This window comes from Lissotriton helveticus, chromosome 6 (genome assembly GCF_964261635.1).
Source record: "Lissotriton helveticus chromosome 6, aLisHel1.1, whole genome shotgun sequence".
NCBI lineage: Eukaryota > Metazoa > Chordata > Amphibia > Caudata > Salamandridae > Lissotriton > Lissotriton helveticus.
The window spans coordinates 396,330,972-396,358,779 of NC_136067.1; positions in this window are offsets into that span (position 1 = coordinate 396,330,972).

The following is a 27,808-nucleotide window of genomic DNA, read 5'->3' on the forward strand; positions in this document are numbered from 1 at the left end:
TATGGGCTGTGAGAGCTGTATGGGCTGTGAGAGCTGTGTGGGCTGTGGGAGTGTGGGCTGTGTGGGCTGTGAGAGCTGTGAGAGCTGTGAGGGCTGTGAGAGTGTGGGCTGTGAGGGCTGTGAGGCCTGTGAGAGCTGTGTGGGCTGTGAGCTGCGTAGGCTGTGAGAGCTATGCGGGCTGTGAGAGCTGTATGGGCTGTGAGAGCTGTGAGTGCTGTGTGGGATGTGAGCTGTGTAGGCTGTGAGGGCTGTGAGGGCCGTGTGGGCTGTGAGAGCTGTGTGGGCTGTGCAAGCTGTGTGGGCTGTGCGAGCTGTGTGGGCTGTGAGGGCTGTGTGAGCAGTGAGGGATGTGTGGGCTGTGAGAGCTGTGTGGGCTGTGAGAGCTGTGTGGGCTGTGAGAGCTGTGTGGGCTGTGAGAGTGTGGGCTGTGTGGGCTGTGAGAGCTGTGTGGGCTGTGAGAGCTGTGTGGGCTGTGAGGGCTGTGTGGGCTGTGAGAGCTGTGAGAGCTGTGAGAGCTGTGAGAGCTGTGTGGGATGTGTGGGCTGTGAGAGCTATGTGGGCTGAGAGAGTTGTGTGGGCTGTGAGGGCTGTGTGGGCTGCAAGAGCTGTATGGGCTGTGAGAGCTGTGTGAGAGCTGTGTGGGCTGTGAGGGCTGTGTGAGCTATGTGGGCTGTGAGAGTGTGGGCTGTGTGGGCTGTGAGAGCTCTGAGAGCTGTGTGGGCTGTGAGAGCTGTGAGAGCTGTGTGGGCTGTGAGAGCTGTGCGGGCTGTGAGAGCTATGTGGGCTGTGAGAGTGTGGGCTGTGTGGGCTGTGAGAGCTGTGAGAGCTGTGTGGGCTGTGAGAGCTGTGTGGACTGTGAGAGTTGTGTGGACTGTGAGAGCTGTGTGGGCTGTGTGGGCTGTGAGAGCTGTGTGGGCTGTGAGAGTTGTGTGGGCTCTGAGGGCTGTGAGAGCTGTGTGGGCGGTGTGGGCTGTGAGAGCTGTGTGGGCTGTGAGAGTTGTGTGGGCTCTGAGGGCTGTGAGGGCTGTGTGGGCTGTGAGGGCTGTGAGGCCTGTGAGAGCTGTGTGGGCTGTGAGAGCTGTGTGTGCTGTGAGAGCTGTGTGGGCTGTGTGGGCTGTGTGGCTGTGAGAGCTGTATGGGCTGTGAGAGCTGTGAGAGCTCTGTGGGATGTGAGCTGTGTGGGCTGTGAGGGCTGTGTGAGCTGTGAGGGCTGTGTGGGCTGTGAGAGCGGTGTGCGCTGTGAGAGCTGTGTGGGCTGTGTGGGGTGTGTGGGCTGTGAGAGCTGTGTGGCCTGTGAGAGCTCTGTGGGCTGTGACGGCTGTGTGAGCTGTGAGAGCTGTGTGGGCTGTGGGAGCTGTGTGGGCTGTGAGAGCTGTGAGAGCTGTGTGGGCTGTGAGAGCTGTGTGGGATGTGAGCTGTGTGGGCAGTGACGGCTGTGTGAGCTGTGAGAGCTGTGTGGGCTGTGAGAGCTGTGTGGGCTGTGTGGGCTGTGGGACCTGTGAGAGCTTTGTGGGCTGTGAGAGCTGTGCAGGCTGTGAGAGCTGTGTGGGGTGTAAGAGTTGTATAGGCTGTGAGAGCTGTGAGAGCTGTTTGGGATGTGAGCTGTGTTGGCTGTGAGGGCTGTGTGAGCTGTTAGAGCTGTGTTGGCTAAGAGAGCTGTGTGGGATGTGAGAGCTGTATGGGCTGTGAGAGCTGTGAGAACTTTGTGGGATGTGAGCTGTGTGGGCTGCGAGGGCTGAGTGAGCTGTGAGAGCTGTGTGGGCTGTGAGAGCTGTGTGGGCTGTGTGGGCTGTGAGAGCTGTGTGGGCTGTGAGAGCTGTGTGGGCTGTGTGAGCTGTGTGGGCTGTGAGGGCTGTGTGGGCTGTGAGAGCTGTGTGGGCTGTGTGAGCTGTGTGGGCTGTGAGAGATGTGAGAGCTGTGTGGGCTGTGAGCTGTGTGGGCTGTGAGAGCTGTGTGGGCTGTGCGAGCTGTGTGGGCTGTGCAAGCTGTGTGGGCTGTGAGAGCTGTGCGGGCTGTGAAAGCTGTGTGGGCTGTGAGAGTGTGGGCTGTGTGGGATGTGAGAGCTGTGAGAGCTGTGTGGGCTGTGAGAGCTGTGTGGGCTGTGAGAGCTGTGTGGGCTGTGACAGCTGTATGGGCTGTGAGAGCTGTATGGGCTGTGAGAGCTGTGAGAGCTTTATGGGCTGTGAGAGCTGTGAGAGCTGTGGGGGATATAAGCTGTGTGGGCTGTGAGGGCTGTGTGAGCTGTGAGAGCTGTATGGGCTGTGAGAGCTGTGTGGGCTGTCGGAGTGTGGGCTGTGTGGGCTGTGAGAGCTGTGAGAGCTGTGTGGGCTGTGAGAGTGTGGGCTGTGAGGGCTGTGAGGCCTGTCAAAGCTGTCTGGGCTGTGAGAGCTGTGTGGGCTGTGAGAGCTGTGTGGGCTGTGAGAGCTGTATGGGCTGTGAGAGCTGTGAGAGCTGTGAGAAGTTAATGGGCTGTGGGAGCTGTGAGAGCTGTGTGGGATATGAGCTGTGTGGGCTGTGAGGGCTGTGTGAGCTGTGAGAGCTGTATGGGCTGTGAGAGCTGTGTGGGCTGTGGGAGTGTGGGCTGTGTGGGCTGTGAGAGCTGTGAGAGCTGTGTGGGCTGTGAGACTGTGGGCTGTGAGGGCTGTGAGGCCTGTGAGAGCTGTGTGGGCTGTGAGCTGCGTGGGCTGCGAGAGCTATGCGGGCTGTGAGAGCTGTATGGGCTGTGAGGGCTGTGAGTGCTGTGTGGGATGTGAGCTGTGTAGGCTGTGAGGGCTGTGAGGGCCGTGTGGGCTGTGTGGGCTGTGCAAGCTGTGTGGGCTGTGCGAGCTGTGTGGGCTGTGAGGGCTGTGTGAGCAGTGAGGGATGTGTGGGCTGTGAGAGCTGTGTGGGCTGTGAGAGCTGTGTGGGCTGTGAGAGTGTGGGCTGTGTGGGCTGTGAGAGCTGTGTGGGCTGTGAGAGCCGTGTGGGCTGTGAGGGCTGTGTGGGCTGTGAGAGCTGTGAGAGCTGTGAGAGCTGTGAGAGCTGTGTGGGCTGTGTGGGCTGTGAGAGCTATGTGGGCTGAGAGAGTTGTGTGGGCTGTGAGGGCTGTGAGGGCTGTGTGGGCTGCAAGAGCTGTATAGGCTGTGAGAGCTGTGAGAGCTGTGTAGGATGTGAGCTGTGTGGGCTGTGAGGGCTGTGTGAGCTGTGTGGGCTGTGCGAGCTGTGTGGGCTGTGTGCGTTGTGAGATCTGTGTGGGCTGTGTGGGCTGTGAGAGCTGTGAGAGCTGTGTGGGCTGTGAGAGCTGTGCGGGCTGTGAGAGCTATGTGGGCTGTGAGAGTGTGGGCTGTGTGGGCTGTGAGAGCTGTGAGAGCTGTGTGGGCTGTGAGAGCTGTGTGGACTGTGAGAGCTGTGTGGGCTGTGTGGGCTGTGAGAGCTGTGTGGACTGTGAGAGCTGTGTGGGCTGTGTGGGCTGTGAGAGCTGTGTGGGCTGTGAGAGTTGTGTGGGCTCTGAGGGCTGTGAGGGCTGTGAGGGCTGTATGGGCTGTGAGGGCTGTGAGTCCTGTGAGAGCTGTGTGGGCTGTGAGAGCTGTGTGTGCTGTGAGAGCTGTGTGGGCTGTGAGGGCTGTGAGAGCTGTATGGGCTGTGAGAGCTGTGAGAGCTCTGTGGGATGTGAGATGTGTGGGCTGTGAGGGCTGTGTGAGCTGTGAGGGCTGTGTGGGCTGTGAGAGCTGTGTGGGCTGTGAGAGCTGTGTGGGCTGTGTGGGCTGTGTGGGCTGTGAGAGCTGTGTGGCCTGTGAGAGCTGTGTGGGCTGTGAGGGCTGTGTGAGCTGTGAGAGCTGTGTGGGCTGTGAGAGCTGTGTGGGCTGTGAGAGCTGTGAGAGCTGTGTGGGCTGTGAGAGCTGTGTGGGATGTGAGCTGTGTGGGCAGTGACGGCTGTGTGAGCTGTGAGAGCTGTGTGGGCTGTGAGAGCTGTGTGGGCTATGTGGGCTGTGAGAGCTGTGAGAGCTTTGTGGGCTGTGAGAGCTGTGCAGGCTGTGAGAGCTGTGTGGGCTGTACGAGCTGTATAGGCTGTGAGAGCTGTGAGAGCTGTTTGGGAAGTGAGCTGTGTTGGCTGTGAGGGCTGTATGAGCTGTGAGAGCTGTGTTGGCTGTGAGAGCTGTGTGGGATGTGAGAGCTGTATGGGCTGTGAGAGCTGTGAGAGCTGTGTGGGATGTGAGCTGTGTGGGCTGTGAGGGCTGTGTGAGCTGTGAGAGCTGTGTGGGCTGTGAGAGTTGTGTGGGCTGTGTGGGCTGTGAGAGCTGTGTGGGCTGTGAGAGCTGTGTGGGCTGTGTGAGCTGTGTGGGCTGTGAGGGCTGTGTGAGCTGTGTGGGCTGTGAGAGTGTGGGCTGTGTGGGCTGTGAGAGCTGTGAGCGCTTTGTGGGCAGTAAGAGCTGTGTGGGCTGTGAGAGCTGTGTGGGCTGTGACAGCTGTATGGGCTGTGAGAGCTGTATGGGCTGTGAGAGCTGTGAGAGCTGTGAGAGCTTTATGGGCTGTGAGAGCTGTGAGAGCTGTGTGGGATATGAGCTGTGTGGGCTGTGAGGGCTGTGTGAGCTGTGAGAGCTCTATGGGCTGTGAGAGCTGTGTGGGCTGTGGGAGTGTGGGCTGTGTGGGCTGTGAGAGCTGTGAGAAGTGTGTGGGCTGTGAGAGAGTGGGCTGTGAGGGCTGTGAGGCCTGTCAAATTGGTGTGGTCTGTGAGCTGCGTGGTCTGTGAGAGCTATGCGGGCTGTGAGAGCTGTATGGGCTGTGAGAGCTGTGAGAGCTGTGTGGGATGTGAGCTGTGTAGGCTGTGAGGGCTGTAAGGGCTGTGTGGCCTGTGAGAGCTGTGTGGGCTGTGCGAGCTGTGTGAGCTGTGCGAGCTGTGTGGGCTGTGAGGGCTGTGTGAGCAGTGAGGGCTGTGTGGGCTGTGAGAGCTGTGTGGGCTGTGAGAGCTGTGTGGGCTGTGAGAGCTGTGTGGGCTGTGAGAGTGTGGGCTGTGTGGGCTGTGAGAGCTGTGTGGGCTGTGAGAGCTGTGTGGGCTGTGAGGGCTGTGTGGGCTGTGAGAGCTGTGAGAGCTGTGAGAGCTGTGAGAGCTGTGTGGGCTGTGTGGGCTGTGAGAGCTATGTGGGCTGAGAGAGTTGTGTGGGCTGTGAGGGCTGTGAGGGCTGTGTGGGCTGCAAGAGCTGTATGGGTTTTGAGAGCTGTGAGAGCTGTGTGGGATGTGAGCTGTGTGGGCTGTGAGGGCTGTGTGAGCTGTGTGGGCTGTGCGAGCTGTGTGGGCTGTGAGGGCTTTGTGAGCTGTGAGGGCTGTGTGGGCTGTGAGAGCTGTGTGGGCTGTGTGGGCTGTGAGAGCTGTGTGGGCTGTGAGATCTGTGTGGGCAGTGAGAGCTGTGTGGGCTGTGAGAGCTGTGTGGGCTGTGAGAGCTGTGAGAGCTGTGTGGGCTGTGAGAGCTGTGTGGGCTGTGAAGGCAGTGTGGGCTGTGAGAGCTGTGAAAGCTGTGAGAGCTGTGCGATCTGTGTGGGCTGTGTGGGCTTTGAGAGCTATGTGGGCTGTGAGAGTTGTGTGGGCTGTGAGGGCTGTGAGGGCTGTGTGGGCTGTGAGGTCTGTGAGACCTGTGAGAGCTGTGTGGGCTGTGAGAGCTGTGTGTGTTGTGAGAGCTGTGTGGGCTGTGAGAGCTGTGTGGGCTGTGAGAGCTGTGTGGGCTGTGAGAGTGTGGGCTGTGTGGGCTGTGAGAGCTGTGTGGGCTGTGAGAGCTGTGTGGGCTGTGAGAGCTGTGAGAAATGTGAGAGCTGTGAGAGCTGTGTGGGCTGTGTGGGCTGTGAGAGCTATGTGGGCTGTGAGAGTTGTGTGGGCTGTGAGGGCTGTGAGGGCTGTGAGGGCTGTGAGGGCTGTGTGGGCTGTGAGGTCTGTGAGGCCTGTGAGAGCTGTGTGGGCTGGGAGAGCTGTGTGTTATGTTATGTTAATATGTTATGTTAATATATATTTATTAAGCGCTCGTACGCCCAGGGGCTTCATGGCGCTATCGAAAGGAACACAACACAGATATAAAGTAAAATACAACTCAGCAGTAGGCCTGCATGAGCAACCAGGTTTTAAGAGAGTGTCTGAAGCTGAGAAGGTCTCCATTCAATCTCAAATGCAAAGGAAGCGAATTCCAGAAGGTGGCTGCAAGATGGTCAAAGCTGCAGCCACCAAGACGTTTCTTTTTAAAAGATGGAACAATTAATAAAAAATTTTGAGCAGAACGAAGATTTAATGATGGGTTGTATCTAGAAACAAGATCTTTTATAAACTTCGGGCCTGTATTTTGTAAGGATTTGAAAATAATACACCCAGTTTTAAATGCAATTCGCTGCACAACAGGTAACCAATGCAATTGTTTCAAACCAGGTCTAATAGATTGCCACTTTGTAAGTCCGAGAATGAGTCTAGCGGCTTGGTTCTGGACCAGCTGAAGTCTTTTTTTAACACCCGCTGGAAGTCCCAAGTAGAGACTATTTGAGAAATCCAGTCGTGACAGGACGAGGGCAATGATGACCTGAGTGAGAGCAGCCTGTGTAAGAAAGTGAGATATTTTCCTTATTTTCTTAAGTTGAAAAAAGCTGGCAGACGCTACAGTACCTACTTGTCTTTTCAAAGAAAGGTCCTCACTTAATGTTACTCCTAAGCTTTTAACCGAGGACGATCTCTTAGGTGGGGCCCCCATGCTAGATGGCCAGAAGCATGGACTCCAACTTAATTCACTCTGTCCAGGCAAGACCAGTTCAGTCTTGCCTGGGTTAAGTTTCAGGTGATTAAGACTCATCCATCCCTGAATGTGTGTCATGGTGTTATGAAATTCTACCACAGAGTCCTTGGTATTCAGAGGAAAGAAGAGTTGTAGGTCGTCTGCATAGTTATAGATGGTAACTTTAGCATTCCTTAGGGAGTACAGTAGTGGGCGAAGGTACAAATTAAAAAGTAAAGGTGATAAAGATGAGCCTTGTGGTACTCCACATGTGGTGGAAATAGTGGGGGCTGTAAACGGGCCCAGTCTTACTGATTGCGTGCGGCCTGTGATAAAGGAACTAATCCAGCTCAAAAAGGGCCCCCTAAGGCCGGCTTGTTCGACACGGTTGACCAGAATGGAATAGTCAACCGTGTCGAACGCTGCCGAAAGGTCGAGAAGTACCAGGGCCTGGTGGATACCTTTATCAGCGTTCCGCCTTAAAGTATTTTGTACCGCCAATATTACAGCTTCCGTTGAGTGACACGAACGGAAGCCTGCCTGATTGGGTTCAAGGTATTCCGTTTGTTCTATGAAATTAGACACGTTTGCAGAGACGTAGGCTTCCAATAATTTAGATGTATAAGGTAACAGTGATATGGGTCTGTAGTTTAACGAATCAAGCGGATCTGCTCCTACTTTCTTGATCAGAGGAATAAGCAAGGCCTTCTTAAGGCAGCTAGGGACTTTACCCTGTGAAAGTGATCCATTTAACAAAGGGAGCACGCCCTCTGGAATAGCTGCCCCCACCTCTCTCAGGATGTGCGGAGGACAGGTATCATCAGGTGAGCCAGATTTAACCCTTGCGAAAAGGTCAGACAGAGTCTTTTCATCAATAGGGGGAAAGGTTTCTAACGTGAAAGGATTAGTAAACATCATCCAAAGGAGGGGGAGATAGGGAATTTGAGATGCTCTGTTTAATAGTGCTAATTTTATTGAAGAAAAAAGCATTCAGTGAATTACAGAGATCCTGGGTGGGGGTGACCAGTGGAGCAGTTCTATCACTACTGCTAAGATCATTCACAATATTGAACAGATCTTTCATCTTATTTTGAGAGTTCAGAATCTTTTCAGAAAAATAGTCAGTTTTTTGTTTTAAGACAAGTTTTTGGTAATCTTTACGGGCCTTGCAGTAGTTGACTTTATCTTGTGTTAAATACCCAATTCTCCACTTCCTCTCTTTTTGACGCACTTCCAATTTTAGATTCTTCAAATGTGGAGTAAACCACTTATGTGCGTCGTTAGGGCGGGAGCGGGGAAAGTTTATGCAAGGAGCGTAGACGTCAGCCGCCTGACGTAACCAATTTGAAAAAGCTCCTTCAGTAGCATCGATGTCTTTGGTCATGGGAGGGAGGGACGAAGCCAAAGTGTCCAGAAAGGCTGATGTGTCTATGTCCTTCCATTTTCTAATTTTCCCACCTGTTAGAAATAGCGGCTTTTTGCCCTTCTCAATAATAAGTGTAAAATGTATAAGAAAATGGTCTGACCAGATACAAGGAGTTATAGAGGAGATGGAGAGGGGGATATTCTGAGACCATATTTGGTCTAGGCTATGCCCTTTTTCATGAGTAGGCAAATGAATCTGTTGTGTTAAATTCAGATCCAAAAGTAAGTCCTTAAGTTCTGCTGCCTGAGCATCCAAGTCAGTAGCATCAAACCAAAAATTAAAATCACCCAGCAAAACAATTTTGGCGTGATTCGTTACAAGGGAAGCTAGTTGTTCTGCAAGTATAGCAGCAAAAGTGGACATAGATTGAGGGGATCGATATATTAGGACCATTAACAGTGTTCCACTGTCGGTGTCCGTTTTAAAAACAATGGGGTATATTACCAACAACTAGCGATAATTTTTGTCTCTAACTTGTTTAGAGACAAAAATTATCGCCGCACATCGGCGATTTTTATCGCAGATAAACCTTGCTATTAGCAAGGTTTATCGCAAATGCGATAAAAAACGGCCGCAATGCATGAATATCGCTGAAAAGTCAGCGATATTCATGCATTATCGAGCAAATGCTCTTAGCCATGTTATCCACCTCCCATTGGATAACATGGTGAAGAACTGCTCAGGGCAGGTGTTAGCTTTTGGAGATATTCGCGCTTAGCGCGAATATCTCCAAAAGTTGGTAATAGGAGATAGCGATGTTAGCGACTGTTTCCAGTCGCTAACATCTTGGCACGCCCACTTTGCATGTCATTAGTGATAAATATCACTGACATGCAAAGCGGGGCCCAAGATGGTCGCTATCTCCTATTAGCTGTCACTAACTGGTGTTAGCGACAGCTTGGTGATAGGGAGATAATTTTATCTCCGCTTTCTTGGCTTTTAAAGCCAAAAAAGCGGAGATAAACCCCTTGATAATATACCCCAATGTTCTCTGAACCTGTAAGAACAAGGGGCGGTAGTAGGGAAAACTTATGAGTATTATGAATTATGGCAGCAACTCCACCACCTCTTTTATCTGAGGATCTGTCAACATTTAAAATATAATAATCCGAGGGAACAGCCGCCAAAATATCTAGTAATGAGTCCAAGTTAAGCCAAGTCTCCGTGAGGAGCAAGATGTCAGGTCTCTCAGATCGCAACATTAAAAAAATGTCCATATGATGTTTGACCATCGACCTCGTATTCAAATAAATACATTTAAGCTTGGTCTGTGGTTCTAATGAGGATTGAGGACGAGTACGAGAGCCGGAATGGGTAACATTACCGGCTGTATGCTTCAACTTGGAGATACCAAAAAAGGCGGTGCGCCTAAGTACGTGAGGGGGTAAAGGCGGGCAAAGGTTATCTATGGGTCTTAATTGCATCAGATCATGAGAGGAATAGCTGTAAATTTGGCCAGGGGTTTTGGCCCCCGGCCCCAGTCGTCCGCGGACGGGCGCAGACGGACTTACCTTAGGCGCACCTTTGGCGCGCCATCGTCGCGCCCACTGCGCCCGTCCGCTGCGCTCCTGGATGCACATTGAGTTTTAAGCCCTGCCTCCCAGAAGAACTAGACCGCTAGCTCCAGTCCAGCCCAACCCAAGATGGTGCCTCGCCTCGTCCTCCACGCAAACGGCACCGTCAGCCGCGGTGGAACGGGGCGGGGTACAGGTAAGGATATTTTTTGATATTTGATATTTGATATTTGAAGGGGTATTTCTAAAGCACAGCGTTCGCTCCAGAGGGAGCATCATGGCGCTAAGATTCCTGAAGCCCAGTGTAGGAGGTTAACGGAGGCTAGATAGCAGCTTTATACCAGTCATCGGGGAGGTTAAAAATCCAAGTCTTTAGTAGATGTCTGAAGGGTTTCTCCAGGGTTTGTTGTCTCAGGTGTTTGGGCATGCTATTCCAGGCTTTAATGGCCAGGAAGCTTAACGTTTTTCCACCTTTCGTCTTCAAGTTGTACCTGGCAGGGGACATGAGATTGTCATGGGCGGAACGGAGGAGACGAGTCGGAATGTAGTGGTGGAAACGTCTGATTAGATATTTCGGGCCAGTGTTGTTGAACGCCCGGAAGGCGATGGTAAGGATTTTGAAAAGTATTCTTTTATGGAGGGGAAGCCAATGCAGGGATCTAAGGGCTGTAGAGGCAGAAGATTTACGGGGTAATTTTAAAACCAGTCGGGCAGCAGTGTGAAGAACACTTTGAAGTTTGGTCAGAGTAGACTTTTTTGTCCCTGCCAGGAGGCCGTTGCAGTAATCCAGGCATGAGATTATGAGGGCTACTGTTACTGTTTTCCTGGCGGCCAGTGGTAGAAAGTCAAAAAACTTTTTTAGAGATTTTATTATCCCAAAGCATCTGCCGGCGACATTCCTGGCGTGCTGGTCGAATGAGAGATCTGAGTCAAAAAGTACGCCAAGGTTTCTGGCTGTTGTTACGGTCAGGGGAGGGGCGACAGAGTTATCCGGCCACCAGAGTGCTGGGCAGAAGGAGGTATTCTTTCCGATGGGGAGGATCTCTGTTTTGTTAGAGTTACATCTTAGATGGTTAGAGTCCATCCAGTGGAAGACCGCTGTTAAACAGTTTTTAAGATTGAGCTCCGCTGAGGTTGAGTTGTCCTGTAGGGGTACAATCAGCTGTGTGTCATCGGCATACAAGGTAACCGGTATGCCGAATGATTCAATCAGGAATAGGAGAGGGATGAGGTATATATTGAAGAGAAGGGGACTCAGAATGGAGCCTTGAGGTACTCCTGAGAGGACCTTTTTCTCTTTGGATTGAAAGGGGCCAAGAGCAACGGTTTGGCACCTGTCAGTAAGGAATGATTTAATCCATGCTAGGGCAGCATCTGAGATCCCTATGTCTGTCAATCTGTTGATCAGGATTGAGTGGGATATGTTGTCGAAAGCTGCTGTGAGGTCAAGAAGAATAAGAATAGCCTTCTTCCTCTGGTCTTGCAGCAGTTTAATTGTATCTGATAATTCAATCAGAGCTGTTTCGGTCGAGTGTTTGGGACGAAAACCCGATTGTTGCGGGTGGAGCATATTCTGAGCGTCCAGATAGGTTTTGAGTTCTCTATGGACCAACTGTTCTGTTATTTTTCCCAAAACCGGGAGAAGAGTGATCGGGCGGAGATTGGTCAAGTCAATCGGGGATTTATTAGCCTTCTTCATGAGAGGTTTAACTACTCCCATTTTCCAAATGCGGGGGACAGATCCGGAACTGAGAGATGAATTGACTATGTCATTAATGATAGGATTCACCACGTCTATGAGTTGGTGGAGAATCTTTGGGGGGCAGGGGTCGGCGGGTGAACCGGACTTACATGATAGAATCGCTTCTCTGGTTTGAGCAAGGTGACAGGGGTGAAGTTTTTAAATCCGCTAACTGAGGAATCTAGTTGGTCAGAAATAGAAGGCCCTGGGGACGTAGGTGGGGGGGAAAGTTATTTTGAATGGAGGCGATTTTTTCGTCAAAATAATCTGATATTTTGTCGCAAAAATCTTGGGAAGGGGGGATTTCAGGTTGAAGTGCTTTGGGCTGGGTGAATGATTTGACTATTGAAAACAAAGTTTTTTGTTTATGACTAGCTTTGTTAATGGCATTGACGTAGAAGATTTTCTTAGCTGATTTGATATCGGAAAAGTAGTTTTTTCTATGTTGAATAAAAGAAAGGCGGTCGTCGTTATCGTAAGTTCTGCGCCATTTACGCTCGGCTTTCCTGCAGAGTAGATGGGCGGAAGCTAAAGCGGGGGTAAACCAAGGGGCGTTGATTTTGGTTATTTTGTGGGTTCTACAGGGGCCGTTGGTGGGGTCCCGTATTTTGACTTCTTGTGAGATCCAATTGTTGAAGAGTTTTGCGTCTAGTTCGATGTTACCAGATAAGAAGGGGATTGAGATTGAGGGATGGGGTTAAGAGTAAGGTTTTCTTGTACTAATTTCCAGTTGACAGAATTGACGCGATGTGGCTTTATTCTGTTGATGGTTTGAGGGTGTATCTTAGTGATATGGAAAGGGATCAAACTGTGGTCTGTCCATATCAAGGGGAGAGGAGGTGAGGTGATGAGTGAAGGGAAATTAGAGCATACACCATCAAGGGTGTGTCCTAGTGAATGGGTTGGCAAAGTGACACTTTGTTGAAGATTAAAGACTTCAAGGGTCTGCAGGAAGCTATTAGTTTGAGAGTCAGATGAAGACTCAAGGTGTAGATTAAAATCCCCAAGAAGAGTGAAATGTGGGTAACGGAGTAGGAAGTGACCCAGAGAGTCGTTCAGGGAATCTAGGAATTTGGAAGCGTTTCCGGGAGGACGGTAGATCAAACCACCTGGGAAAGAGGAGGATTGACTGAGTTTAATAGAGAAACCCAAACCTTCAGTGTTGGTTAAGGGGTCTAAGTTAAACGTGTGACAGGTGTAGGTATTTTTCAGTATGATTGCCAAGGATAAACCACAACACAGTGCGCAAAATTAGTAAGTGCTTTTAACATATTTAGATTCAGAAATAAAAAACAGCGCTAACATCTAAATCATGCCAGTACTGTCTGCAATGACAACAGGTAACTGTGCGTGGTAGATCACTGGAAAATACTGTGAATCGGTTCCCAGAGAGAGCCTGAGTTGCTGCCACCAACCTTCAGTTCTCGAGGGGCCCTGGGCTCTGGATCGTTTTAAGCCCTGCCTCCCAGAATAACTAGACCGCTAGCTCTGGTTCAGCCCAACCCAAGATGGCGCCTCGCCTCGCCCTCCACGCAAACAGCACCGTCAGCCGCGGTGGAACGGGGCGGGGTACAGGTAAGGATAAACCACAACACAGTGCGCAAAATTAGTGAGTGCTTTTAAAATATTTAGATTCAGAAATGAAAAACAGCGCTGACATCTAAATCATGCCAGTACTGTCTGCAATGACAACAGGTAACTGTGCGTGGTAGATCACTGGAAAATACTGTGAATCGGTTCCCAGAGAGAGCCTGAGTTGCTGCCACCAACCTTCAGTTCTCGAGGGGCCCTGGGCTCTGGATCGTTTTAAGCCCTGCCTCCCAGAAGAACTAGACCGCTAGCTCCGGTCCAGCCCAACCCAAGATGGCGCCTCGCCTCGCCCTCCACGCAAACGGCACCGTCAGCCGCGGTGGAACGGGGCAGGGTACAGGTAAGGATAAACCACAACACAGTGCGCAAAATTAGTGAGTGCTTTTAAAATATTTAGATTCAGAAATAAAAAACAGCGCTGACATCTAAATCATGCCAGTACTGTCTGCAATGACAACAGGTAACTGTGCGTGGTAGATCACTGGAAAATACTGTGAATCGGTTCCCAGAGAGAGCCTGAGTTGCTGCCACCAACCTTCAGTTCTCGAGGGGCCCTGGGCTCTGGATCGTTTTAAGCCCTGCCTCCCAGAATAACTAGACCGCTAGCTCTGGTTCAGCCCAACCCAAGATGGCGCCTCGCCTCGCCCTCCACGCAAACAGCACCGTCAGCCGCGGTGGAACGGGGCGGGGTACAGGTAAGGATAAACCACAACACAGTGCGCAAAATTAGTGAGTGCTTTTAAAATATTTAGATTCAGAAATGAAAAACAGCGCTGACATCTAAATCATGCCAGTACTGTCTGCAATGACAACAGGTAACTGTGCGTGGTAGATCACTGGAAAATACTGTGAATCGGTTCCCAGAGAGAGCCTGAGTTGCTGCCACCAACCTTCAGTTCTCGAGGGGCCCTGGGCTCTGGATCGTTTTAAGCCCTGCCTCCCAGAAGAACTAGACCGCTAGCTCCGGTCCAGCCCAACCCAAGATGGCGCCTCGCCTCGCCCTCCACGCAAACGGCACCGTCAGCCGCGGTGGAACGGGGCGGGGTACAGGTAAGGATAAACCACAACACAGTGCGCAAAATTAGTGAGTGCTTTTAAAATATTTAGATTCAGAAATAAAAAACAGCGCTGACATCTAAATCATGCCAGTACTGTCTGCAATGACAACAGGTAACTGTGCGTGGTAGATCACTGGAAAATACTGTGAATCGGTTCCCAGAGAGAGCCTGAGTTGCTGCCACCAACCTTCAGCACCTTCAGCTGTGAGAGCTGTGTGGGCTGTGAGAGCTGTGTGGGCTGTGAGAGATGTGTGGGCTGTGAGAGTGTGGGCTGTGTGGGCTGTGAGAGCTGTGTGAGCTGTGAGAGCTGTGTGGGCTGTGAGGGCTGTGTGGGCTGTGAGAGCTGTGAGAGCTGTGAGAGCTGTGTGGGCTGTGTGGGCTGTGAGAGCTGTGTGGGCTGTGAGAGTTGTGTGGGCTGTGAGGGCTGTGAGGGCTGTGTGGGCTGTGAGGGCTGTGAGGGCTGTGAGGCCTGTGAGAGCTGTATGGGCTGTGAGAGCTGTGTGTGCTGTGAGAGCTGGGTGGTCTGTGAGGGCTGTGAGAGCTGTATGGGCTGTGAGAGCTGTGAGAGCTGTGAGGGCTATGTGGGCTGTGAGAGCTGTGTGGGCTATGAGAGCTGTGTGGGCTGTGAGGGCTGTGTGGGCTGTGAGAGCTGTGAGAGCTGTGAGAGCGGTGTGGGCTGTGAGAGCTGTGTGGGCTGTGAGAGCTGTGTGGGCTGTGAGAGCTGTGTGGGCTGTGAGGGCTGTGTGAGCTGTGAGAGCTGTGTGGGCTGTGAGAGGTGTGTGGGCTGTGTGGGCTGTGAGAGCTGTGAGAGTTTTCGAGAGCTGTGTAGGCTGTGAGAGGTGTGTTGGATGTGAGCTGTGTGGGCTGTGAGGGCTGTGTGAGCTGTGAGAGCTGTGTGGGCTGTGAAAGCTGTGTGGGCTGTGAGAGCTGTGAGAGCTGTGTGGGCTGTGAGAGCTGTGCAGGCTGTGAGAGCTGTGTGGGCTGTGAGAGCTGTCTGAGCTGTGTGGGCTGTGAGAGCTGTGTGGGCTGTGATGGCTGTATGGGCTGTGAGAGATGTGAGAGCTGTGTGGGATGTGAGAGTGTGGGCTGTGAGGGCTGTGAGGCCTGTGAGAGCTGTGTGGGCTGTGAGCTGCATGGGCTGTGAGAGCTGTGTGGGCTGTGAGAGCGGTATGGGCTGTGAGAGCTGTGAGAGCTGTGTGGGATCTGAGCTGTGTAGGCTGTGAGGGCTGTGAGGGCTGTGTATGCCAATAAAACATTACACTATCTCTATACCAGCATTAATGTTAAACATTGCGCAAGCGGCTTGTAAATATGCCAATGCAATCATTACACTATCTCTATACCAGCATTAATGTCAAACATTGCACAAGAAGCTTGTAAATATGCCAATGAAACCATTACATTATCTCTATACCAGAATTAATGTCAAACATTGCGCAAGGGGCTTGTAAATATGCCAATGAAACCATTACACTATCTCTATATCAGCATTAATGTCAAACATTGCACAAGGGGCTTGTAAATATGCCAATGACAACATTACACTATCTCTATACCAGCATTAATGTCAAACATTGCACAAGGGGCTTGTAAATATGCCAATGAAACCATTACACTATCTCTATACCAGCATTAATGTCAAACATTGCGCAAGGGGCTTGTAAATATGCCTATGAAACTATTACACTATCTCTATACCAGAATTAATGTCAAACATTGCGCAAGCGGCTTGTAAATATGCCAATGAAACCATTACACTATCTCTATACCAGCATTAATGTCAAACATTGCGCAAGCGGCTTGTAAATATGCCCCTCTTTATCTTATATTCCATCTCAATTGATGCCATTAGTGAAATCCTTTATGCATCTCGCACACCATTTCATATGGTTTTCTATCTGCCATTCCTATCCCTCTCCATACATTCACTGCTTCCACCCATGTTAAAGGTTGCACAATGCGCTTCTAAAAAAGGAGCATATTTACAAGTCCAATGAAACCATTACACTATCTCTATACCAGCATTGAAGCCAAGCATAAAAAACAATTTAAAAAGAAGTCTACCTTATAAACTAAAAAATACAAACTGTAAGCACACACAGCTAACATTATGGAAAAAGGTAAACAAATAATTCCCTAATTCACACAGACACTCACTGTGATCCTTGTAAAAAATCTTTAAGCCACACATGTTATCAAAAAACATTTAGCATGGTAAATCATTTTACACACAGAGCACAACCCATTTAAATGAACACTACACTACAATGCAGAAACCTGACTCATTTTCAAAATACAACAGGAATGAAGCCCAATATGCTTGTTATGCTTCCCAATACTGAAAACAGCACTCTCTCTATATTACTCCCCTTTAAAATCGCTTTTGAAAATATAGAACAGTGTCAAACACACAGCAGATTTTCTTAAGCAGAATCTCTGAAATGCACCTCAGACACTGAAACTAGAAATGGCACACTTTCCCACTCATTCTTCACACATATTTCAGGTCTTAACCAATGAAATCTCTTCCCACACTATTTCAAAACTAAACTAACATTTCAATTGGTTCTACATTCCCACAATTTCAAACTCACATAATATTCACCCATCCCCCTAGTGCTCATTCAACCTGTCACCATGGTAACTCCCACCTAAGGAAGAACAGAGTTTAAAAGTTCATTATACTTTGTTGCAAATGAATCCACCAAGGTTGTTAGAGCTTTCAAAATAACAGCTAATCATGTGCAATGGTCCTTTCAATTACCTTTTCTGAACCAATAGAATTGCTTCTTTTAAAAAACAAAACTATGCACCCTAATATGCACTTTTCCATTTTCAGAAAGCACCAATCATTTCTTAAGCTTCAAGTGCAGTGAATGTCCTCCTCTTTTTCTTCTACAATGCAAGCTTTCCAACTGCCATTTCATTTACAGCCCTCATCTGAGTACAACCAGACCTGCCTTGAAGATGCCTTCAGTATGGTTTGTAGGACACAGTTTTGTATTCTGGTCTAAAAGGTATGCAACAAACAGAGGAATTGTAAACCTTGATTTACCAAATGTAGATATTTTATGGATTGGCCAGAGAGGATTGAGATGTCACCAATTGATACCATTGGTGAAATCCTTCATGCATCTCCCACATCCTGACCTTATAATTGTGCACTGTGGTGGAAATGACTTATGCACTTTGACTGGGGTTGGTCTGGAAATGCTATTGAAGGACATCTTTGGACAATTGATGTCACTTTTTCCTCAAACTGCCTTTGTCTATTTCAATATATGCCAAAGACAAAAATGGAATTGGTCCAATCAATTTTGTCCACAGATTGAGAAAGCAAGGAAACATGTAAATAAATCTGTTTCTGCATACATGAGAGACTATGGAATGGGTTGTATATACCACAACAACTTGCGTTACAACATGCAAGGCATCTATAGGACAGATGGTGTACATTTCACTGATGAAGGGAACAGAGTCTACCTCTGTAACATCAGACTCTGCATTGGTACTTACTTGTAGGTACCACAAAAAACACAATGAACACAACGGCTCTTTTTAGAGCCAACTAACATGTAAACACTCAAATATAATTTTTAACTTTATTTTTTGTATTAATTTTTACCGAGGTCCGCACACCGAGCACTCCCCGTGCGCGGACCTATCGTGTTTTCTGTTATTTTTTTTTTTTAAAAACCCATTATTTTTAACCTTAGGAGTCCTTGAACGACCCCCTGAGAAGGCATAAGGGGCAAGTGCATTTACCGAGCACTCACCGTGCGCGGACCTAGTGCAATTTAAAAAAAAAAAAAAAAAATGGAAATGGACATCGTCTCCTCTGCAGATACCTTGTATGTTGTAATGCAAGATATTGTGGTATATTGAATCCATACTATAGTCTTTCAGGAAAGCAGAAACAGATTTGTTCACATGATTCCTTCCTTTCTCAATGTGTGGTCAGAATTGGCGTAGGGGGTCATGAGTTCCTACTCTGGTGAAACACACTTGCTGTTCTATATACTTACTTATGTTGTAAACTAGTGCATCAGAGACATTCAGTGACAGAAAGGATACAGGACATGAAGAACACAAAATTGTATCACTTTGCTACTACCTCATAAATTACATTTAAATAAGTAACATTTTCAAAACAATTTTTCTTTACTAAATTAACATTTATTTATCAGAATTTTCAAAATCTAAAAGAACTTGTAGGATTTCTTCATCAGAAATTTCATCCATCAAAGTGTCTGAAAATTATTCGTCAAACTCGACAACGTCTACACATTCCATTAATTCCATATTTATTTTTTTATTTTTATTTTAGCGATTTGTACAGCGCATGGTGACCCGAGGGCATCCCCGCGCTAAAATCTTGAAGGCGGACCTGAGGGCAGACAGGGGGGAAATTTTTATTTAGGGAACAGTATCGTTTTCAATTTCTTCCTGAACCGCAGGTGATTGGATTCCAGTCGGAGGGTACGGGGGAGGGCGTTCCATCTCGTGGAGGCATTGATCGAGAAGCGGCGGCCACCTGAGCGTGTCTTCCTATGCCTGGGGACGTTGGCCAGATTCTCATTTTCCGAGCGGAGGGACCTGGAGACTTTGTAAGGGGTAACCAGGTTTCTTAAGATGTTTGGGCCGGAACCGTTAAGCAGCTTATGTGCAGTGCAGAGGGTCTTGAAATCGACCCTTTGGCGGATAGGAAGCCAGTGGAGGTCCTGGATTGCATGCCTGGCTGATGCTCTGGAGGGGAGATTCCAGAGTAGCCGGGCGGCTGCGTTCTGCGTTCGCTGGAGTTTGGTGAGGGTAGATTCTGGTGCTCCGAGGTATATCATGTTACAGTAGTCCAGCCTTGCGAGTACCAGGCCCTGTACTAGGAGTTTCCTGGATAGTGGCGGGAGAAGTGGAAGGATCTTCCTGATGGAGCGCATTAGGCCAAAGCAGGTCCCTGCTGTCTTGGTGGCTTGAGTCTTCAGTGACAGCTCGGGCTCTAGCCAGACTCCTAGGGTTTTGATTTCCTGTTTCGGGGTGGGGATTTCTCCGAAAACGTCTGGCCAGACCGAGGGAGGGATGGTGGACCACTGCTTGCCCAGAAGCATGACCTCAGTCTTGGACCCATTTAATTTGAGTGCTGACTCGCACATCCAGGTGTGTATGTTTTTAAGGCAGTTTTGGAGATTGTCCGGGTGTTTGTCCAATTGGGAAAGTGAGACGACTAGTTGGGTGTCGTCGGCGTAGCTTACTATTCTAATCCCAAAGGGGGTGACAACGTCTTCAAGGGGGGCCATGTAGACATTAAATAAGGTTGGACTTAATGAGGACCCCTGGGGGACTCCGCTCGTGAGGGGGAGGGTGGCAGAGTGGAATTCGCCATCCCACACCTGGTACGATCGCCCTGAGAGGAAGGACTCTATCCACTTGAGCGCTGAGTTTGCAATCCCTGCAGCAGCTAGCCGATGGAGAAGGACACGATGGTTGACTGTGTCGAAGGCTGCGCTTAGGTCCAGGAGGATCACTGCCACTGATCCTCCTGAATCCAGGATGCATCTCGCCTCCTCGATGACAGCGAGGAGGGCGGAGTCCGTGCCATGACCTGGACGGAAACCCGTCTGGGACTGCCGTAAGATGTTATTGGCTTCCAGGTAACATGACAATTGGCCATTGACCAGTTTCTCAGCCATCTTACTGGTACCAGGGAGGAGAGAAATAGGTCTGTAGTTCGCCATGTCGGCTGGGTCAAGCTGGGGTTTTTTAAGGAGTGCCTTAACAATTGCACATTTCCAGCTGGGGGGGACCGAGCCTTGGGAGAGTGATGTATTTATGAGCTCCGTAATTGTGGGTACTACGACTGGGGCAATAGTTTTGAGGAATCTGATCGGGACGGGGTCTAACGGGGATCCACTTTTCATTTTGGTTAAGGTGGATTCTACCTCGTCTCTAGTTACTGCTTTGAAGGAGGTGAGCTGAGGAAGCGTGCTATTTACTGCGTAGTTAGCGAAACCCTCGTCATTCGAGTTGTTGGGTAAGCTGGGAGGGGGCAGAGATGTTAAGATGCGGTCGATTTTGGCGTTGAAGTAGTTGGCCAGCTCATTACTTCTGTCCACAGGCGTAGTGTTAGATGAGAGTGGGACAGATTTTTTCAGTAGCTCTTTAACGATGAGATATGATTCCCTTGCCGAATTAGTAGCGTTTTTAATCCTAGTATCATAATGAGAGGCTTTGGCGATTTTTAGGGAACCTTTGTATAGTCTCACCGTTTGTTGATACTCCACTTTACTTGCGTGCTGCCAGTCTTTTCTCCATGTCCGTTCAGCTTTTTTACATTGTTTGCGAAGGACCCGGAGTTCCGGAGTATACCATGGAGCGGATCCTAGTTTATGGTTCTTATTTTCCCGAGTTTTTATTGGGAGAATGGAGTCAAGGGAGGTGGTAATCCAGGTTCTGAATTTACTGTCCGCGGTGGTCGGGTCTTCCGAGGGAGTCGGGATCGATAAATTCAGTGTTTTGGTCCAGTCCTCAGGGGATAGTCTGGCCCATGCTCTATCTTTAATGTAGGTGGTGGGTTTGTGGAGTTTCTTGGCTACTCCTGGAATGCGGAAAGGGACCATGAAATGGTCCGTCCATGGTAGGGGAAGGGACTTAGTGACTTGAAGAGTGGTGTCATTCGTAAATACTGGATCAAGCAGATGGCCTTTAGTGTGCGTGGCACCAGAATTAGCTAGATAGAGGCCAAATGTTGCCAGTTCTCCAATCAATTCAGCCGCTCCTGTATCTGTGGGGTCATCGAAATGGATGTTAAGATCCCCTATTATGGAGAAGTTGGGGGTGGAGTGGGCTTGCGATGCGATAGTCTCAAGGAGCGCTCTAGTGAAAGAGCTCATATTGCCGGGGGGGCGGTAGATTAGGAGTCCCACAAGCGTGTGGGTTGGACCTACGTGGATGGAAAATTGGAGGCTTTCAGAGTCCGTGATCTGGGCGTCGTGGATTCTGCAGGTAAGGTGGTCCCGGTAGATGATCGCCAGGCCTCCTCCTCTACCCAAAGGGCGGGGCTGGGATTGAACCAGAAAACCTGGGGGGGTAGCCAGGATGACGTCTGAGTCCGAGTGGTTTGTAATCCATGTTTCTGAGAGGAACAGGATATCGAGCTCATGATCCTCAATAAGATGGTTGATTAGCAACGCATGTCTGGGGAGAGAGCGGCAGTTCAGGGTGGCTAGTTTGAGAGCTGTGGGCAAAGTATGTCGGCAGGGGAGCTTGAGCTGGACAGGGCGGCAGCGAGTACATGTATTGTATGGGCCTTCCGGATCATAGATATAGTTACATGTAATATCAATAGGGGGTCTAAGACTAAGGAGGTCACGGCGTGAATAGCTTACCCCAAGGGCTGTCTGGTCCGGCAGGGGTTCTGGCCCTAGGCCCGGCTGGGCGCGGACGGGCGCAGACGGGCTTGCCTTAGGTGCGCCTTCGGCGCGCAAACGGCGCTCCCGCTGCGCTCGTCCGCTGCGCTTCCGGTGGCAGCACATGATGTAGGGGTCAGGGGGGCGTGGCCTTCAGGGGGCGTGGCCTAAGTTCTCGCCGGCTTGGCGTTTGAGGCAGGGGAAAGTTAAACAGCGAGTGAGCGCTAGGTCCGCTGCTCGCTGAAATTCCCAGTGCAGGTGAGTGCCCTGGCGCTTGTTAGCGCGTGGTGAGTTAAAATACAAATTATTCAGTGACACAAAAAGCAATTTTTAAAACCTCCCGGCTTCCGCCTCAGGAGTGCGCGATCGTGAGATTGAAGGTCGCTTGTAAGCAGCGCCTTAAATACAGCGTCAGGGGGGCGTGGCCTTCAGGGGGCGTGGCCTAAGTTCTCGCCGGCTTGGCGTTTGAGGCAGGGGAAAGTTAAACAGCGAGTGAGCGCTAGGTCCGCTGCTCGCTGAAATTCCCAGTGCAGGTGAGTGCCCTGGCGCTTGTTAGCGCGTGGTGAGTTAAAATACAAATTATTCAGTGACACAAAAAGCAATTTTTAAAACCTCCCGGCTTCCGCCTCAGGAGTGCGCGATCGTGAGATTGAAGGTCGCTTGTAAGCAGCGCCTTAAATACAGCGTCAGGGGGGCGTGGCCTTCAGGGGGCGTGGCCTAAGTTCTCGCCGGCTTGGCGTTTGAGGCAGGGGAAAGTTAAACAGCGAGTGAGCGCTAGGTCCGCTGCTCGCTGAAATTCCCAGTGCAGGTGAGTGCCCTGGCGCTTGTTAGCGCGTGGTGAGTTAAAATACAAATTATTCAGTGACACAAAAAGCAATTTTTAAAACCTCCCGGCTTCCGCCTCAGGAGTGCGCGATCGTGAGATTGAAGGTCGCTTGTAAGCAGCGCCTTAAATACAGCGTCAGGGGGGCGTGGCCTTCAGGGGGCGTGGCCTAAGTTCTCGCCGGCTTGGCGTTTGAGGCAGGGGAAAGTTAAACAGCGAGTGAGCGCTAGGTCCGCTGCTCGCTGAAATTCCCAGTGCAGGTGAGTGCCCTGGCGCTTGTTAGCGCGTGGTGAGTTAAAATACAAATTATTCAGTGACACAAAAAGCAATTTTTAAAACCTCCCGGCTTCCGCCTCAGGAGTGCGCGATCGTGAGATTGAAGGTCGCTTGTAAGCAGCGCCTTAAATACAGCGTCAGGGGGGCGTGGCCTTCAGGGGGCGTGGCCTAAGTTCTCGCCGGCTTGGCGTTTGAGGCAGGGGAAAGTTAAACAGCGAGTGAGCGCTAGGTCCGCTGCTCGCTGAAATTCCCAGTGCAGGTGAGTGCCCTGGCGCTTGTTAGCGCGTGGTGAGTTAAAATACAAATTATTCAGTGACACAAAAAGCAATTTTTAAAACCTCCCGGCTTCCGCCTCAGGAGTGCGCGATCGTGAGATCTAGTGTTTCATCAAAAAAATCTGCCATGGTATCTCCTTCATGTTCTTCATGATTTGTTTCATCTATAGGATCAATATACACCTCAGAATAAGTTGCCTCAATAAACGTTGCTCTTATTTCAAAGAAGATGTTGGTAGGCTCCTCATTTTCATTCATCATTTTATGTTAGTGTACTATTAAAAGAAAGAGAAACAGCGCTTACTGCATGATTTCCTTCTCTGGTGAGACACACTTGCTGTTCTTTAAACTTACTTATGTTGCAATCTTTTGCATCAGAGACAGACAGTGAGAGAAAGGATGCAGGACATGAAGAAGAGATGTCAAATACACATTTAAGAAATTTCGGGGAAGAACAGAAGTATTTATGAGTAAACTTACTATGTAACACAAAAAATTATCAGTTTGCTACTACCTCATAAATTACATTTAGTTAAGTATAAATTCTCATACAATATTTATTTACTAAATTTAAATTTATTGTTGGGAATTTTCAAAATGTAAATGATCGTCTAAGATTGCTTCATCAGCAATGTCAATATTGAAAATCTCCCAAAAAGAATCCTCAAACTCAATAAACTCCAAAGCTTCCATTAAATCTGAATCCAAAGATTCATCATAGAAATCGTCCATGCCATCTCCTCCATCATTAAGCTCTCCTTCAGGATTACTCTCATCAACAGGAACATCCTCAATAACAGTCACAAAAATGTTTATAACGATGTCAAATGACTCTTCATTTTCAACCATTATTGATGTAAGTGTACTATTAAAAGAAAGAGAAAGACAGTGAGATGTTGCAGGGTAAGAGTGAGATAGGGCAGAGAAAAACTATTAAATTCTATAAGAAGAGTTACTACTGTGTAAATCTCACACCAGAAATTGAACACTAAAATATCCACACAAAAGTACCTCAGACACTATATTCACAAAATAACCGTGTTTCCCTGGACAATGTAGAGTATCGAGCAAGAATTTGAAATATAAAGCACTGCATCTGATGTTGCCCTACTCAATCCATAAGTATAACAGAAAAACATTAAATAACTAACAGAAAACATTTTTCCTATTAACTTAAAGTGAACAACAGAGTTTGCCTTACAAATTAACAACTCACCTTCTAGAAAACTGTTGTACAGTAAATTCTGTCTCAATCTCACACCTCAGAAGTATACCTCAAACACTAAAATCTCAAAATGGCTGTGTTTCCCTCTCATTTTTCTTTTTTTAAAATATTTTTATTTCATCAACATCAGAGTTATAAATTCATAAGACATTGCCAGAGAAACAAAAGTGCCTTACAGTTCAGAAAGCATTATCTTCGGGTTCAGAACAAATAAGTAAAGCATTTTTCAAAAACATAAAGAGCTATGGTCTGGGAAAGTGAATCATAAGAAAGGAAAAATTCATCCCAAAAACAATAGAAATATCATGCAATCTTAATTGCGTTAAACTTTCCCCCATTTCAACTTATATCTCACCCAGCCTCCGTTTCCATTCAATTATTGGGGCCCATATCCTCCGTCCAACTTCTTTTTTTTCCCTCCCCCTTTTTTCATAAAGGGCCATTTCTAAGATATATATGGCCAATACCCGAGAGATCCATTGCTGTAGCGTTGGGGGGTTGGGATCCTTCCAGAGTGTGGCTATGCATAGTCTGCTGAGGGTCATAGCTAAATACAGAAACTCATGGTGGAGAACTTCTACACCCTCCCTCACTACACCCAAAATCATAACTTCATCAGTCAAAATTAAATGAATCCCCAGAGAATCAGCAAAAAATTGTTCTAAAGATTTTTTATACACATCTAGAGAGGGGCATGATGCAAACATATGAATTGTGTCTGCTTGCGTGGATTGGCATCTTGGACAGATGCCCCCGTTTGTTCCCCCCCACTGCGCTATTCTATGAGGAGTGTAGTAAAGTTCAAACAAAGTCTTATATTGTTGAGATTGTAGGTTTGCCACTCTTAGCACCGAATTTGACAGTTTTAATGACTTCTCTGCCTCATTTCCTGTTAGACCTAGTTTGCCTCTCCACTTCTCATACATTCTGCCACAATCATACTCTTTATATTTACAAATTTCCCCATATAGTTGCGAGATAGAGGATCCCCCTTCATCCCTTACACATTCCATCAGCTCAACTCTTTGAAAGTTCATGTCCCCCCCTGTTAACAATACTAACCTCACTTGTAGGTACTTAAAAAAGTCTCTACGCCCTAAATTATATAAGCGTTGTGCCTGCTCAAAAGAGATCAGACCGGCTGCCCCTATAAGATCCCCAAGAGTCTTTACCCCTAATGCATCCCAACCCCTCATAACTGGGTCATGAAATACCCCCGGCAGCGATGGATTCCCATATAGAGGGGTATAATAATTCATTCTCCCTAGTTTTAATTTTCTCCTTATCCCAGACCAGACTAACCTTGCGGCCACCAAAGTCTTAAACCTTACTTTTTTGTAATAGCTCCTCTCCTCGTATGTAAGTAGCCATTGATTGGAATCTTTCACTACAAGTTCATATATGTCTGGGACACCATCTCTACCTCTCCATCTGTCCGTAACACCCCCCCCCAGCATACCTCTGATGTATTGCAAGACCGTTGCCCAATAGTATGCCTTAAAGCCCGGTACCGCCAGCCCACCTCTCTCTCTTGGGAGCGACAACATTTTTTGACTGCGGCGTGTTTTGCCCTTAGCCCAAATAAATCTATTTGTCACCTTCTCTAACTCCCTGAACCAGCTATTGTTAAAAATTAGCGGTATGGTCCTAAATAAATATAGCACCTTTGGCAAAAATAGCATTTTAATAACATTGCAATGACCGATTGTTGTTAGGTGTAGGTTGTTCAGCTTATCAAAATCAGTTTTAGCCTTATTTATAATGGGGCTTAAGTTCTTCGACACCACTCTAGAAAGGTCTGAGGTTATACGAACCCCCAGATTTACTGCTGTCTCTACTACTCTTGGATCAACTAAAGATATTTTCTGATTTATTACCACTTGGGTCTTATTTGCATTTAATTTGTACCCAGACTGTCTTCCAAATACAACAGCTTCCTGTTCTATTTCTCTTAGGGCTGACACTGGATCGCTTGATGTTATGGCCAGGTCATCCGCATATCCTAGGATTTTAGTTTCGTGCCTGTTCAGTGCTATGGGCAAGATGTTTCTGTTCTGCTCTATCCTCCTAATAAATGAGTCTATATATAGAGCGAAGAGTAGCGGGGAGCAGGGACACCCCTGCCTAGTTCCTCGTCCAATATCTATTATACCACTCAGCTCCCCCATGGTTCTAACCCTTATTCTTGGATTGTGGTAAAGGGCCTTCAGAGCCCCACAAAACCCTCCCCCAGGTTCAGCTTCTCCAACGCAGCCCAGAGAAATCCCCACGAGACCCTATCAAACGCCTTCTCAGCGTCTAAAAGAATCAGAGCCATAGGGTCTCGTGAGGATGCAGTACCATCGAATAACGTAAGCACTCTTCTAACATGCTCCACCGTTCCTCTCCCAGGGATAAACCCGTACTGCCATGGAGAAATGATCTTCCCAATTACAGCTCCTAGCCTATTTGCCAGCATCTTTGAATACATTTTCACATTGCTGTTCATTAGACTTATCGGCCTATACGACCCAGGGTTGGTTGGGGGCTTATCTTTTTTCAGAAAGACTATCATAGTTGCCTCTCCCCATGACTCCGGGGGTATCGCACCCTCTTGTATATTTACAACCATCCCAAATAGTTCTTCTTCTATCTCGGGTAGAAATGTTTTGTAAAATTCCAGGGGTATAGAGTCTGGGCCTACCGCTTTACCTGACGGTAAGTCATAGATTGCCCTCTGCATTTCCGTTTTATTAAATGTTATCTCCAAAAAAACCCTATCCTCTGTCGTTAGCTTCTCTAGCCTGATACTCCCAAAATACCCCTCTATATCCTCGCTAGGCACCATATAATCGGCTTCATATAACCTCTGATAATAGTACCGAAAGCTAGCACAAATACTCTCCGGTGTTGTTGCAGCACTTCCGTTCTCAGCCCTGATCTCAGAAATATCCCCCTTAGTAGCAGCCTGCCTAGTTCGAACAGCTAAGATCCGGCCTATCTGCTCACTATACTCATATTGGTCCTTTCTCCACGCCAGATACTTCCCTGCTGCCATAGACGCGAATAGCTCCCCAACCGCTGCCTTAGCCATAGCAAGCTCATATGTTATTCTGACAATATCCTGGTTCGCCCTGATTGCGCTGCTAAGTTCATGTTCTAATCTAGCGACTTCCCTTAGTCTCGTTTCTACTTCCTCCCTCTCTGCCTTGTTCCGCCTAATTGAGTACCTAATTGTCTCCCCCCTTATACCTGCTCTCAGCGTATCCCACACCACTGCAGGAGGGGCAGAGCCTTTATTTAGCTCCAAAAAATGTCTCATCCATTCTTTCATTAGGGCAATATACGCCGGATCCTGTAACAGGGCTCTCTCAAATGTCCAATTTGTCACCTTCTTTTGTTGGGCAGAAATTGATATATCTAAGATAAGCGGGTTATGGTCAGACATTACCCGGGGGAATATGCTAATCTTTGCAATAGAAGCTACTGCTGGTGATACCAAAAAGTAATCTAGCCTTGCTAAAGCCTTATGAGGGGCAGAATAATATGTACTACCACTCCCTAAGTTATTTTGCAGCTCCCACATATCTACTAGACCGTTATCACACATCAATTGAATCAATGCCCTGTGGCTTTTCTTCTTCCGACCGGTGAACTTCCCCGGATCGTTCTTCCACAAACCATTCAGGCCATTGACATTTAAGTCCCCACAAACTACTAATGGCAGAGGCCAGTTGGCTATTTGTGCGTTAACAGAGTCCATAACTTCTGGGTCATCT